We start from the raw sequence: 16,387 nt of genomic DNA on the forward strand, positions 1-16,387 counted from the left end.
TATTGTTCCTTGCGGTTTCCTATATTTTTAATGCTACTAACACTTACATGTTTGCACATGTGCCTTTAATCTCTATGTACCTGATTATTACTACTCACAGTTGATTACACTCGGATCCTTAGTACTTGAGTATGGGTATAAAGTAATCAGGTAGATTTCATTGGTAATGTTTATCATCTCTACTATTTAAGATGAAGTAAATTAAAAAAAATTTAATAACTACTGATTAGAAGAAGCATTTCATTACAGCTTTAAAATATTCAGTAACACACTCCAGAGCAAGAACACAACTCTTTCACAAGTGGCTGTAAGTTTCTAGGTTCACAGTTGAATTAATAGTTATACAATATTGAACTCAGTATAAGCCCTGTAAGACATAAAATTGAATGAGTTTTTACCCTTTAAAGAAGTTCTCCATTTCATTTTAAGATATGCGGTTTCCTATATTTTTAATGTTACTAACACTTACATGTTTGCACATGCATCTCTAATCTGTATGTATCTGATTATTACTAGTCATAATCGGTTGCACTTGGATCCTTGGCACATGTGTATGTATACAAAGTCATCGGATAGATTTCAATGGTTCTGTGATTCTTTTTTTAAAAAATATTTTTACCTATTTATTTTTATTTTATGTGTATGAGTGCATTGCCTGCATGTAGGTAAACACACCCATGTTGTGCAATGCCTGCAGAGGACAGAAAAGGCCATCGGATGCCCAGAACTGGACTTACAGACAGTTGTTAGCTGCCATGTGGGTGCTGGGATTCGAACCTGGGTCTTCTGCAAGAACAACCAGTGTTCTTAACCACTGAGCCATCTCTCCAGCCTCAGATTCTGTAACTCTTTTACCAGCTTTCTAAAATTATAAAATTTGTGACTTATGTTGCCTTTCTAATCACTTTTAAACTTATTTTGTATTCACTTTTGTTTTCAGAGAAACGCAGAGGTTATATAAACTCAGGTACCAGCGAAACCTGGGCCTGTTCACAGAATTGTAGAAAAGAATTATTAAACTTTGATTGCCAAATTCCATCAAAGAACTCTTTATCCAGAGGAGATGCAGCCTTGCCAGCTATGGAAATTTCCTTCTGACTTCTCAGAAATAATCAAATACATAGATGGAGGCCTGCGCCTCTCAGGGTGAATCAGAGTCCACTGAGTGTCCACATGATGTTCCACCTCTGTCTGACTGTCATCATCATTTGGGTTCCATGTAGCTTTCCAGGGAAGAGAGGATGAACTAATCAGTCCAGTGGGATACCTGTTCTCATTGGCTGATACATGCTGTATGTAAACAGTCCGATTTGTTTATCAGTCTTTCTTTTCTGACCTTGTTAGTGTATGTGTGTGAATCTGTATTCTGGAGAGTAAGCCACTCAGAGATAGTAAATCAGGTTCTTTAACCTGGAAAGGCTGCTGCCAGGCAGATCTACAACTGTGGTATGTTCACCAGGGTTCACACAGCCATGTGGAAAAAACTATTTGGCAGAATGTGCAGAAGGTCCCATTCCAGTACTAGACACAGTTTCAATGGTCTTTATGCAATGGCCTCATCTCCTGCTAGCATTTGATGGGAACTGAGAGGGCTTTTGTCAAAGAAACTAACTCATGACTTAATTTGTGACATTTTTTGTAGTGGGTATTGAACTCAGCTTCATGCTGCTAGGAATGCACTGTGGCACTGAGCTCCCAGCTCCTCAGTGTGTGACTTTGAAAGAAAACTGAAGTCACCTCATAAGAACAAAAAGAAAAGAAAAGTCACCTAATAAGAAAAATAATAATAATCTTTACTCTCTAAGTTTTAACCTGGTACCCTAGTCTCCTAATTTTTATAGAAAGCTATTTTTCCTGTCATTATCTTCCCAAACTTTATAGGTTAACGTTTTTGTGTATATGTGTATGATGTACAGGAATCATTACATTGGAACATGGTATTTTAGTACATGTACAACAATATACTTTTTTGCCCTCTGATTATGAAAATGTGTCAAGAAATTATATTATCTTAAAATGTGCATATTTATTTAAAAAACCCATCCATAAACTCTTAGTATGATATTTTTTCTTGCCTATTCTTGTGTGTGTGTGTATGTGGTGTGTTTGTGTGGTGTGTGTGTATGTGTTCATGTGGGTGTGTACATATGTGTACATGGTGGTGTGCATTGGTGTGTGTGTGTGGTGCTGTGTTTGTTCATGGGGATGTGCATATGCATGTGTACATGCTGGTGTGCATGTGTGTGTATGCGCACACGCACACACGTAGAGGCTAGGCCTAACGTAGTTGTCTTTCTCAATTGTTTTCCACCTTATTCTTTGAAACAATGTCTGTCAGTGAACATGGAGTTCACTCATTTTGCTTGACTGCCTGGCCAATGAGCTCTAGGGATCCATCTATCTCTGCCCACCCCAAAGCCGGGTTACAGGTACGTGCTACAGAGTCTGGCTTTTGCTCTCATCTATTCTTAAACGTTCTTTTGTTGGGTTTTGTTGTTTGGGGGCCCAGAAGTCAAAGGATACCCACTGAAAAGGCTCCCATATAGAGCTGTAAGTAGCATTAAGAGAGAATGCACCTATAGAAACTCCTAATTAATGCAAGTATTACTATAATTTTAGAGTTGATGAAAAGCTAGCAGCACCACCATCACTGTCACAGACCTTCAAAGTTCCTTGAGATTTCTTACCCTTTTTGATTGAAATACACACACTGTTCTCCACCTGTCCTGCCCAACCTCCCACCTTATGCTGTGCTTTGAAACAAACTACATCAAAATTAGGAGACTGGGGTACTAGGTTAAAACTTAGAGAATAAAGATTATTATTATTTTTCTTATTAGGTGACTTTTCTTTTCTTTTTGTTCTTATGAGGTGACTTAGAGAAAAGTTCAGAGGTCCGGAGACATGGCTACGTGGAACTTGTCATGGTGCCAAAGATTATTAGAAGAGTCTCACATTACAGTGCTGCCTGGTCTGGAACCAAGTATGTAGCCCAGATGGGCCTTGAACTCTTGACAGTCCTCCTGTCTCAGACAACTGAGTTATAAGATTACTTATTTAAGATAGTAGATTAAGGGGCTGGAGAGATGGCAGAGCAGTTAAGAGAATTCGCTATTCTTCTAGCTGTCCTAAGTTCAGATCCCAGTGCCCATACCAGGAGGTTCCTAAATGACTATAAATCCAGCTCTAGGGCATCTAGTAACCTTTTTTCTAGCCTCCATAGGCACACACATATACACGTGTAAGTAAATAACTAATAAAATAAATCTTAAAAAAGGTCATGGATTGTGTAAGTTCTTTCTCAATTTTATTTCACAGTAGTTTTTGAAACAGGTATTGATGTTATTCTAGAATTCTAAAATTAAAAAAATTTGATACGCAGTAAATGTAAATGCCTTTTGAAAAAATTACAGGCTTCATGAAAATTTCATTACTGTGGTGGAGCCTGCGGTGCACTACCCAGATGCCATTTTATGATCAAGGCGCTCATTGCATCAACAGCAGAAGCCTCACATCTGAGCATCTCTTAGAGCATTCATTGGCCCCCTGCTGAAGGAAGCTATCTCACCCTGCAACAAAGGCACACACTGGCTGATGATTGATGGGTGAAGTGGAGAATTGTGGAGGCTCGGTTTTCTTTGTCAAGCTCAAAACTGCTATGAAGGTCCTGCCGAGCTGCTCAGCCCAAATCCAGAGGTTCTGAGGCTTCCATCGCTAATGTATTGAATGAAGTTCACTTTCTTGTGCCTCTGATCAGTTTCTCTTACAGGTGTTCATTGTAGAGTGTCACCCCCAAAGATTACCACACACAAATTTCTGTCATTTTCTGTAGAACCCTGATCGCAAACATTTAAATATATCCAGTATCTTTTGCTTTGAAATGTGGGTTGACACTTAAATGAATAAATATGAGCTTCTGACCTCCATCTTGTCTTCAATACTACATCAACAAACATGCTCAACAGTGATAAACCTGCCAGTCTGGAGTCGTCACAAAATCCTTTAGGTTTAATATGTATAACTAAATGTCTAATGCAGGAATGACTAGTAGGAATATCCAGGACTATTAAAATGCTACAAGTGACGTTACCACATTTCTTTATGGTCTGCTCTGAGTAGTTTCTTATGTAGTTGATTTAGATTACCTTTGTTTAGATATTTCAATACTACAAGAACTTTAATTCAAGGGAAAATACTGAATTTTAGCGTTTCCTCTACCAAAAACAAGAGCCCCCCTGTGAGATAATAGTGATGACCTGCAATGGGTGAGACTTTCGGGCTCCAAGGTATCCATCACCTTTATCAGGAGTTATATGTTAAAAGAAAAAAGGTCTAAGGGCTGGGATGTGACTTGGTGGTGGAGCACCTGTCTAACCTGCATAAAGCCCTAGGCTTGATCCCCAGCATTGAAAAAATAAACAAGCAAACAAATAAGAAAACAAACACCTGTGCGTTGTACACTTGCTTGAAGGAATTCATCAGAGAAAGAGCATTTCTGTGGTTTTGCAGATGAAAATCCAGTTTGCTTCTGCTTCCCTGGCTAAGAAAATATGAACAAGCAAAGCACTCAGCTATCTCCACTCATGGCGCAGATCACTCAGTTGCGGGCCAACTTCCTGTTACGTCAACTACGTCAAAGTAATTTATGTCTTTTCCCAAAGACTTTGCTGTTAGTAACACTGAGAATAATGACATTTCCTTTTAGGCAAATTGTGTGAATAGCCAAAACCCACTTTGGCTTATTTCAATTTGTGAAAATCATGACTAACCGTTTGTATACATGCCAACTGAGAAATATGGCAAATGTGACCTCGTTTTTACTTATGAGACTGATTAGAGACCACGAAAAGGTCTTATGAGAACCCAGTCTGATGGCAAAACTTCTTTCAAGAAAGATCAGAACCTCATCTATTTATTTAAATGTAAGGGTCAGTAAGAAGTTGAGTAGAATCAAATTTTTCTTATTTTAAAATTATAATTTTAAGAAGTGGTAGAAAACTTTCCGAGTTCATGTTTTATGAAAACCTGGAATTATTTTACCAATCATAAAATTTCTCTGAAATATTTAAGCAGACACTAAAATGTTCAAACAATATAATATGTACTTAATAAAATAGAATGGGCTGAAGGGCAATAGAATTATAACTGGACAAAATCCTATAAGATAGCTTAAACATTTATTTTTCTTTAGTTTTATGTGGTATGAGGGCATCTCCTGTTACTGAACAGATGCCATGAAATGTTTATAGTCATTACTGCATCCAAAGCATTGAAAGGTCAGAGGAATTGAAATCATATAGAGCTCTGAGGGGAAGGAAACACAAAACAACATACTTGGATTTTAAGACAGACTTCTATGTTGTAGACAAAAGACTCTACTCCTTCCATCCTCTCTCTCTCTCTCTCTCTCTCTCTCTCTCTCTCTCTCTGGGTGCCAGAGCCCCTCCACCCTCTCTCTCTCTCTCTCTCTCTCTCTCTCTCTCTCTTTCTCTCTCTCTTTCTGTCACACACACACACACACACACACACACACACAAGTTCATATGTTCCCTATGAGGCTCTTTAAGGATAAATTTCAGTCCATAAAAAGCATGTCAAAGTTTATGGTATTAAATTTATGGTATATGAGAAATTTATGATATATGAGACATTGTTTAAGAAAGCCGTTCTTTACCAAGCCCCACATCTCTTGTGTCTCAACTAGCTCCACTCTGCCTCTTCTGTCTTTATTTTCAGTCTACTCCTTTCTTTGCTTCCAGTTTGAGGATTGTCTCCCAGGGTTCTTTTGGCTTTTAGTCCCTCTATGAGTTCTTTTTGGACTGATGTCATAAACATGCTTCCTTGGGGCTTCTCCGCAGGGATTCAGCCTTTTATGCCTTATTTCTCTGCACTCCCTTATTCCTGTGCCTGGTTGCTGGCTGCCAAGGCAGCTTTAACAGAGTGAGGACCAGACTCCCATTTTTTACCAAATTTAGAAGGGTGAATCAGAAAATTCACTTTCCTTCCTCAATCCTTGCTCCTTTTCCATTGCCTTGCCTTATTTTTCTTGATCATTGATGAAGTGTGGTTGTCTGAATGCAGAAATGTTTCTAACAAGGCAAATAAGGAATGATGTTAAGAGGCACACACTCCTGTGTTTATTCTGACCAACGGTTTACTCCTTAAGTTTGAAAACCCACTTAGGACTCTATAAACTGTTTAAATATAAGTACTAGAGCATTAAGATAAGATGATTACAGAAATCTAACCAAACAGAGTTCGCCCATATTCATAGACTAAAACGAGGTAATTATTATCATGTAGATATCTTGTTGGGCACATTATTTTTGAAATGTTTATTTAATTTATCATAGGGAATGATATTTGCTATGTAAAGAGATACTTTCATGTCAATGGAAATGAAATTCTGAAATAGAATTTGGTTAATGATATTACAGTCAATATTTTCCAAGAATTTGAAAGAGATTTATAACCAGTCTTACACAAAATCTGAAGACATGGAGATGTTAAGGCAGAGACGATAATCATGGTGGTAGGGTGGAGGTCCAGTCGCCACCTCCAGTAATTCATTGACTTACTCTGCAGAGTGCTGAGTGGGTTTCAGAGCATGATTTAGCAACCACATATTAGCTCAGTCTTTTCACTTTGTAGAGAAGGAATCAAACACATGGTAGTTTAAGTGATATTACCAGAATCTTCTAGGTAATTTGTGGAAGACATAGCTCAGATCCTGTGTTCTGACTTAGATTGGGGTTTCCTCATCAAGACACATTTCTCCTATTGGTCTATTAGCAGTCATAATGTAAGCACCACCCAATAGCATACATTATGATTACATGTGAATTTTGGGAGATGGGTTATTTTTAATCTGTCTTTAACTTTCAGAAAATTTATTCTTAGTTTAGGAATTTTTTGTTTTGTTTTGAGACAGTGTCTCATGTATCCTGGACTGGTCTTGAGCTTGTTAGGTAGCAGGCCTCGAATGTCTAGTCCTACTACCTTCGCCTTCTCAATGCTGGAATTTCAGGCATATGCCATCATATCAGCAAATCTCCATGATTTGGATATCTTTCATTTGTTAGTTCTGAATTAAGTTCTTTCAAAGATGGCAAAGAGACTAAATAACTCTGAAGAGTTCTTGCATATATCCAAAGCTCAAATTGGCTACTGGTTGTCAATATTTAGTTGATGAAGAGCAAAAGCCATCCTATTTAAAATTCTTCATCCAGTTAGCTGTTGGAAATGGTTTCACAGCTCAGGCAGGGAAGGCTAGCTGAGTGAAGAGGATATTCACAAATACGTTCTGAAGAATTCAGTGTGGAAATTGAAGAAGCCAGAAGAATGTTTGATCTTATGACAACTGTGGACTGAGAGTCAAAAATAAAAGTACTGCTGAGGATATCCTGTTGGTTCAGGGAGTGCCTGCCCAACCCTGAAGTTATTTCTCTGTGTTCTGTTTTTAGAGATTTCTATCTATCTCTGTCCCGAAAAAGAGAGATTGAATGTTTATAGCAGGACTTTGAATCCATCTTCAAAGAAAGAAGTGAGGTGCATAGCTTCATAGTCTTCCTACTACTCATCTCCAGTTGGGCATTCCTTGCCTCTGGAAAAAACAGCTGGTCCATGGAGCTTTTGTTTGTGGCCTGGATGCTTGTTTGCAGAATCTTGAAACAAGGCCTCACTCACGTTTGGGTTCTGTTTGTTCCTCGTGAAAATCAGTCTCCAGAGTCAAACAGCACGTTCCTTCTATGATTCTTATGAAATCATTATGTCTGCCCACATCACTGACTCATCTCTTGCTATCAAGATGTAAACTCTGAGAACAGCATCTTCCTATCTTAGTAGGTGTGATTAAATTTGACAATAACAGCACACATGTACAAAGGCAGGTTCAATCAGAAGAGTCTCTGGCCCCCAGGGTGATCAGTCATGAGCCTACAAATTGCCCTTTGCACACTGTTGCCTCACAGCAGGTAGGAGTAAAGCAAGATGGAAGTCAGGTGAAATGACTAGTGGTAAGGCATTATATCGCTGTAGACATTCTGGAAGGTGTAAACCTTAGGTACGAAGTCCAATAGACACTGAAAGAGGCTGGGCTGACTTAACAGGCCGGGGGGTGGGGCATAGTGGGAAGAATTGCAGCAACTGTGTTCAAGCTGTTTTACATTCTTTTCTTTTTAGACATTAACCCTTTTCTAATTACTCTAATTCTTTCTCCTCCAGGATTCTCCCTTTAATACACTACCAGACAGACATTATCTTTCCCTTTTATATCTTTAGTAAACTATTAACTGCTTTGCCCTCTGCCATGAAAATGCTAAACTATTTTGGGTTAAAGTGCTCAAGTGTAGTAAGTTAACAGTAATCAGTATGCAGGATGAATCTGGCTTTAGAACGAAATGATGCTGAGCTCAGAGAGTCCCCTTATATTTCCTGTATAGCACTGGATAATATATTTGAGCTATTTGAATCTTAAATTATCTTTGAAACATGGCTAATGATTTACCACTCATTTTGAAAATTGAATGTGAGAAAATATGTAAAGGAATGACTGTCCAAAAATATTAATTCCTTTTCAGTTTGAAGATGATCACTTACAGATTTCCAGCTATTCCAAATATTCAAGAATACGTTACTGGAGATTCTGAGTATGGAAACTATCAATGAAATGAAGATACAAAGAAAAAATTCCTGTGTGAAAAATGTTCAAGTTATAGACATGACTACAGCTGTGTTAAGGAGCAGATGTAGGCACAGATGTCTGACGGTGAATGCTGGCATAGCTTTGTTGCATCTCCATTTGTCTAGCCTGGCCTTTGTCCCAGGAAACTGACTCATTCATAAACTTTATCTGCTGTCTCCTGTGTCTTCTCCCCTCTGGCTTTCAGGTAGGTTTAGCCATTGGGGAACCACTGAAGGTGACCTTGATGTAATTATTTTCTTTGCTATCTTAGGGGAGGTTGCTGAAGGTAACAAAAGCAGCTGAAGCTATAGTGCCTATGTCTCCTGCTGCATTGGAGAATAGGGTGAGGAGTGTGACCTCTCTGCTAGAGCATACAGGGCTTCTGTGCTGTCCTTAGACGGTCTCTTATCAAGGGAAAATTCACCGAATAACACTTTCCTTTCAGTTCCAGTAACCACTTCCTCTGTCCCTTGGGACTTAGGGTGTCAATGCGTCACTAGTCCAACATTCTCACATTACACATTGTGATTTTTCTGGACTCAGGTCTTTGCAAACAGACTTTGTAAATAAACCCTTTTTCTAATTTGAGCTCTCTGTTTCTGGTTGGAGTCCTGGCTTATGTACCATGTCAACAAGGTGGAATTGGAGAAGAGTACCAATTTTCAATCCAAGTTCATAAGGTTAGTATGCCAGGTTTCCAGCACAACTGTATTCTGTAGACTTTGACTTGAAGTGAGTCTATAGTTTAGACCTATTCTATGATGTTGTCACTTGGAAAACAGAACCCAAAACTCAAAGAGAAAGATGAAGAATGGCCAGAGGAGGGATATACATGTGTGGAATGCCTTGTCATAGAAACAGTAAAAGTTGTGGAAATAGACTACATTGGAGTTTTCCTTTACGATTGTGCCCTTGACTTAGCTCGAGTCCCTCCTTCAGTCTCTCAGACTTGAGTGCTGCTGAATCTGGGATGGAAAGCTTCCTCACAACCCTTACACCAAGTCTTAGAAAAGTCCTTCTTTGGACAATAAGAAACTAAAACACACCGTAAGATAGCATTTGCTAATTCTGAATCCTCTCCTTCTATTCTTTTCTCTTTAGTTTTGGAGAGATTTGATGGATCAACATTAGAGATAAGAAGAAATTGGGGGTTCGAAAGATGGCTCAGTGGTTAAGAGCACCTGCTGCTCTTACAGAGGACCTGGGCTCAGTTCCTGGCACCCACATGATGGCTCACAACCACCTGTAACTCCAGTTCCAGGGGATCTGATGTCTTCTTCTGGCCTCTGTGGGCATTGCATGCACATGGTGCACCTGCATACATGTAGGCAAAATGCTCATACACATAAATAAAGATAAATCTGAAAATGGAAGGAATTCAATAATTATTTAGGGGTCTATAATGATGGTGGTAATGATAAACAGGAGATGAAGTTCTTATTGGTTCAAACTGAAAACTCAACAAACAGAATTGTTTTTAAATGAATGAACTATTATTGGGTCAAAGAGAGCTCTTTTCTTCTTTTTAAAAAAGAGATTCATGAATGTAGCAAAGCAACAACGCAGTATCAATTTATGTTCTCTCCAAGGCTTGAAATATTTCATTCCAACTTGAACTTTGAACACCTCCTCTACCTCATATTATTCATTTGACAGCACTTGTTTCAAGAAATGGGATAGCTCTTTCCTGGCAATCGTCTTTTTTGTTAATATAATATTCTTAAACAAGTACATGTTTCACAGAGAACTGGCAATATTTTAGATATTTGACATCACATTAACTTGGAGCCTGGCAAGTCTAGTGCTGATGAACTCATTAAACTTCGTTTTTGCAGGGCAAATATTATGCAGTTATGCTATGGACGTAAACTCAGGAGGGGATTAGCTACCTTAATGCACAGCAAGTAATACAAGATAAATCCAAACAGAAAAGATTAGTTTTTACATGGCTGCTCAGAAATGCTTGTTTTATAAGACAACATAATACCTGTTAAACAGGATGACCTCAGTCACTGTTCTTTTGCTGGGTATCTATTTCTCCAAATGGGTTTCTTACCTTCCCAGGAGAAAAAAAATCTCCATTTCATGTTTCCTGGGGAAGAGCTAACTTTTTATTTCTTTTCCTTGATTCGTTTTCTCCTTTAATTTTCCTTTATGTAGACTTATTATTGGTTGAGACACATATTGAGATGTTTAAAGATCCTTTAACAAAATCAGGCTTCCTTCCCCTCCCTCCCTTCCTCCCTCCCTCCCTCCCTTCCTCCCCTCCCTCATTTCCCCTCTCTCTTTCTTTTCTTTTTTTGAGAAAGTGTCTCATGCCATATAGCTCAGGCTGGCCTCAAACTCACCATGTAACTGAGGATGACTGTGAACATTTCATCTTCCTGCCTCTTCCTCCTGAGTGCTGGGATTACAGGCATTTACCATCATACATGGTTTTGACACGGTTTCTTATTCTGCATGTTGTTTTTCTCCTTTAGCTATTTTACATAGCAAAAGGGTTTTTTTTTTTTTTTTTCTCTCTCTCTCTTTTTGAGACAGGGTCTCCCTGTAGCCCCAGCTGGCCTGGAACTCACAGAGATTCACCTGCCTCTGCCTCCCAAGTGCTGGAACTAAAGGTGTGCGCCACCACGCCTGGCCGCAAAAGAGGTTTTAAATTTGATAAAGTTCAGTTTATGTATCTGTCTTGATCACAGATGCTTTTGGTGGTATTTATTGTTTTAGCTCATAAACTTACATGCTTAAGTTTATGATTCACTGTGAGTTAAGATTTTGTGAATGATGTGAAGATAGTTTCTTTCACCTGGGAATATCTGCATTTTGACATATGCAAATGAACACTAAATAAGTAAATAAACGCCTTCTTTAAGATCACTTCAGATGATTAATTCTCTATTTAGGTTGATGCAAGCATGGATCAACAGGAAAATATGATGCTTTATGTGATATCTTATATGATGTATCTGATTCATTCATTTACAATCATGATTCTGGGAACAGACTGTAGTATAGTTTTTTTTTTTTTTAATTAAACTGTAGAAAGTGGGGATTGGAGAGATGACTCATTGGCTAAGAGCACTGGTTGTTCTTGCAGAAGACCCGAGTTCAAATCCCAGCACCCACATGGTGGCTAACAACTGTTTATAACTCCAGTTCCAGGGTAATCAAAACCCTCTTCTGTCCTCTGTGGGCATTACATAACATGGGTGCACTTACATACATGCAGGCATAACACTCAGACACAAAAAATAAAAAAAAAATAAAATAAAAATGAACCTCAGAAAGTGGAATCTATGCAGGGCCTTTGAGCACACAGGAAGGGCAATTTCCCTTAATTCACTTCCTTGTTTTAGCCCATAAGATGGCTTTCATGGCTCCTCTCATGTTGAACTTAGAATTCAGAAAGCTTCCTCTACTTGAATGGCAAAAATTTTACAGTGAACAAGAGTGAAACATAAAATAGATGCTGTTTTTTAACTGATTTGGGTAGATAGATTTGCTCAGCTGCTCTTTGTTTTTCTCCTGGGTTTATGATTTAAACTCTTAAATTCAGATAGAAAAAAATTAAACTTTAAAAATATGGATTGAAAAAGGTCCAATTTTGTGTTTACAGAAAGGACAAAGCCTCAAAAAATTGAAAAAACCTTTTATTAAGATATATTAATTATACAAGTAAGAGATTTCATGATGTCCTTTCTAAATATGCATATAATATCCTTTGCTCACGCTGACCCCTTCTGTTAGTCTTCGCCAGCCTTCCCCTCTGTCTTTTTTCCCGTCCAGACTCTAGGCATCTTCCTTTTATGTCCTTGGTTATTCTTTTTTCTAAAATCTTTTTAAAAGGAAGATATATATTAATACAATGAATTACATACATTAGTTTATTAAAACTAAAATAGACCAACCTATTAATATATGGCATACTAATATAACACAATAGCTATTTACTATGTATTAAATTAAGTTTAATTTAAAAAGCTTTTGAACAGAATAGATAAAGAAAATTGATGGGATTTAAGATGCCAAATTTTAAAAAAATTATGATAGTGACATTTACCTGATGTGAAATTCACAATAGAATGAAACATAAATGCAGGTTGATATAGATTAATAATATCCATACAAATCACCAATGAGTGGACATTTTAAAATGATTTCAGTAGATAATTTTTGGTGAATAAATTCCCAGTATATGGGTTTATATTTGAACACACCAAACACTACTCTTAGAGACAGTGAAGGTGATTCATCAAGCTTTATGTATTCAAGTCCAGTTGTCTGCATGGATTCCAGATGGCCCCCAGAGGACACAAAGACATGCACTTTTAACAGCAATCTGTCATAATTCAACTTGGTCTTCACTTGCCCAATATCCAGTCTTAAATAGATCTTCTCTCAGTTATTGATGGCATTGAATTCAGAAAGAGTTTTGGTCCAGTGATTCAATAAACTTGACCACATACTCATCTGCTTACACACATCTATCTACCTTTCTGTTCACCTATCTAGTCATTTTATTCCTTATTTTTCTTTGGAATGAGTTATGACGTTTCACCCCACCATCACAATCTATTACAACCACTGGGAGCAATTTTGCTGTAATTTGTTTTCCTTGGCTGTCATGGAGGCAGGGCGAGGTAGAGCTGGTGATGGTGTTCAAATTACCAGCAGACACAAGGCACTGATGTCACATACTGTGGCCTTTAGCAAGCTTGCTCTACTCTTTTTTTCCATAAAATGCTTATTTTAGATGTTTTATTAGATATTAAGTGCTTTTGAATGATGTTAACTCCATTAAGGGAAAGACTTCAGAAAACTCAAGGTTAGAATTAAATTTGAGGAGTCAGAACTATTTATCAGAAGTAGTGAAGTAAAAAGCAGAACAAAACAAAAACAAAGCAAAATGGCTTTTTAAATGATTACAATTAATTACCACTTCTGGCAAGAGGTTACTTTTGAACCAAGGAGACTTACATGTTCTCTTCTGTTCAACCCAGTTTGCCAAGAACCTGATGGCCAAGCTCCACAGTGTCTTCTGCCTTTCTCTCTAACTCTGCCCCATTTTTCCTGGGTAGCTTGCCCGATTCTCTGTGATGACCTTTCTGTTGCTGTTCTGCATCCTATGTTCTCCAACAGCTCAGGTATCGTTTCAGCTCAGTTCCTTGAATTAACTCCCCTTAGTGTAGAAGGTCCTGTCTCTCACACTATGATTTTCTCCCTCATGAACTCAATCTGAGAAACTGATTTGGAGCCAGAGAAAAGGGAAAAGTAGGGCTGTGACAAGCTCTTGGAAGAATTATTTTAGGACAGGCAAGTTCTTGTCTTTTACATAATCAACCTTCAAGGAATAAATCCAGGTAGACTAAAAGCTCAATAATTCGCCAATTGTTCATAAATCTTAGTTATTCATTTAAAAAGCTTTTAACAAAAGTTCTGAGAAACTTTTCTCTCATTGAAACAGGTCTTTACAAGGGGGGAAATGTTAAGGTGCATATTGACATCGTACCCTGCTGCTTCTGGTTGAGAATTTATAACAGACAATGCCTGTGTTACCTCTCACCCCAGTGTTATTTTCTAACTCTGGGTGAGTTTGCAACGATAGTTTTCCCCAATAGGACACTACATTTAGAAATTGTCTTAGTCATGAATGCCTCACAGGATAGGGTTTTTGAGGCTGTCTTTGTATTACTATTGCAACTGTTACTGCAATATGTTCCAAGATACTATTTCTAAGTGCATGTTGACCAGTTAACAGTGATGTCACTATCTATAGATTTGGAAAGGAACTCGTATTTCTAACTCCCTGAAGATCTGATGAAGTGACAGAGCAAATTAGGGTCAGCCCTTGTCCTGTAGCTTTCGGCAACAGAAGTGAATGACAGGGCTCTGGGTCTTCTTCACTTTCACACGAACCTTTTATGCTGGCCTCCTCCTTAGTTCTTCTTTCTTAGAGAGCCCTGCTTCTCTTTCTAAGAAGAAGACATATGGTGATTGGGAGAGCTCTTAAACTCTACAGCAAATGAGAATCCTCATAGGTTTTCTTTAGGAAGATTGGGGAGGGGGCCAGTATAGAAGCTGTACACCAGAAGAGGATTGCTCAGCACCCAATAATCTAGAAATCATAGTCTCCATCCTTTAGGATTTAAAAAATAGTTGTTAGCACAGGTGATAGAAGGATGAAAGGGGACACTGGGATGGGGGAGGGATAACTAACACTAGGGAGGTTTGAAAAAAACCACATGGAAACCTAGTGTTTTATAAACTTCTAAACATATATGAGTTTAAATGGAGTTCCCCTACACAGGGGATAACGCTCTTCCAAGAAGCCACAGATTGCTAGAGAAAAAGCCCCATGCCAGGTGTGAGGTATTTTCCCTTGAGTTGTTGGTTGGGGAGACATTCCTGAGACTCCTCAAACAGTTCAGGCTACTGCCATTGCTCTTGGTTGCCCACCAGGACTTGATGGTAAAACCTTACTGCTGAAGATATCATATACTTTGGTCACAGGACAGGACATGGGGAAATCAAACTGTTACTGATCAAGAGGCTTCTTTGTCATTGGCTAGCTTTCGTAGTACCAGAAGGTGCTATGCAAGATGCTAGGGGAGAGAAGTCATCCAGGGTCTTACCTAACTGTGAACCCTGTAAGCTACAATAATGACTGGATGGGAAGATATGCCCATGGGGTGCAATTATTAGCATGGATTTTATAGGTGTGAATGATTGCTTTCTGATTGAATTTAAGGCCTGTTTGACTGGTGGAAACTCATACCTGGTACTACAATCCGGCCAAGAACCCAACCCATGATAGCAGTAAATGGAACAATTCATAACTGGTCAAAGTGCACAGAATAAGTGTGTGTGTGCGTGTATGTGCACACACGCACAGAATATTCACCACAAATGTAATATCTGTATTACAGTCCTTCTCCCCAAGGCTCAGGAACATTGTGGAAGAGAGGGATGGAAAGATTTTATATATATATATATATATATATATATATTAGAAGAAGCGTTTCTTTATGGCTTTAATATACTCAATAACAGTTTCCAGAGCAAAGATACATCTCTTTCAAAAGTGGCTATAAAATTTTTTAACCTTTTAAAAAGATCTCCATTTCATTTTAAAATATACCGTTTCTTATAGAAAGACTCATTGTTTTTGCTAATAACACTGAGATCTTGGTGCATGTGTCTCTAATCTGTATGTATCTGATTATTACTAGTCATAATCGGTTGCACCCAGATTCTTGGCACATATGCATGTCTATAAAGTCATTGGGTAGATTTCATTGGTAATGCTTATCACCTCTACTAACATGACATAAATTTTTATGCTTCCTCCTCGAATATAATTCATATAAAAAATTTGTTCATTTTTTTGTGTATATCACACAGAAGATCCCAAACCATCTTATTCAACTATACACCTACTTCCCAGATGGCACCCTCCCATAGCCTCCCTCCCCCCACTAGAGCCCTTATACTCTGTCATCCCTGCTACTGTCCGCTGTGCTGTCAGCACCCCTAGTCGTTCTCCATTACTTGTCCATCTGGTGAATCTAGTCAGCCTATCAAGAGGTCTTTGTTTTAGGAAGGTCAGCTGTTCCTCATTTAGCTGCAATCAGTTCTCAGTATTCCTTTAGATAAGATTGGGGTCTGCTGTTCATTTTCCCAGTTCTGTGCTGGGTTACTAAGATCGGA

The 16,387-nt window shown here is 38.3% G+C and overlaps 1 long non-coding RNA gene across 2 annotated transcripts in view; it reads left to right on the top strand.

The window, feature by feature from the left end:
- LOC115069488 overlaps positions 1-8,887 on the top strand; it is an 11,756-nt gene extending 2,869 nt beyond the window's left edge. The window contains exons 2-3 of one of the 2 annotated variants that reach the window (XR_003848752.1): positions 2,872-2,983; positions 8,580-8,887. This is a non-coding gene — a long non-coding RNA (uncharacterized LOC115069488). Of the gene's footprint in view, positions 1-2,871; positions 2,984-3,413; positions 3,768-8,579 lie in introns of those variants that run through there. The other variant, XR_003848753.1, reaches the window with a different exon arrangement.
- Positions 8,888-16,387: the final 7,500 nt, after the last annotated feature.

Source organism: Nannospalax galili, unplaced genomic scaffold (assembly GCF_000622305.1).
Source record: "Nannospalax galili isolate Female #2095 unplaced genomic scaffold, S.galili_v1.0 scaffold452, whole genome shotgun sequence".
Taxonomy (NCBI): Eukaryota; Metazoa; Chordata; class Mammalia; order Rodentia; family Spalacidae; genus Nannospalax; species Nannospalax galili.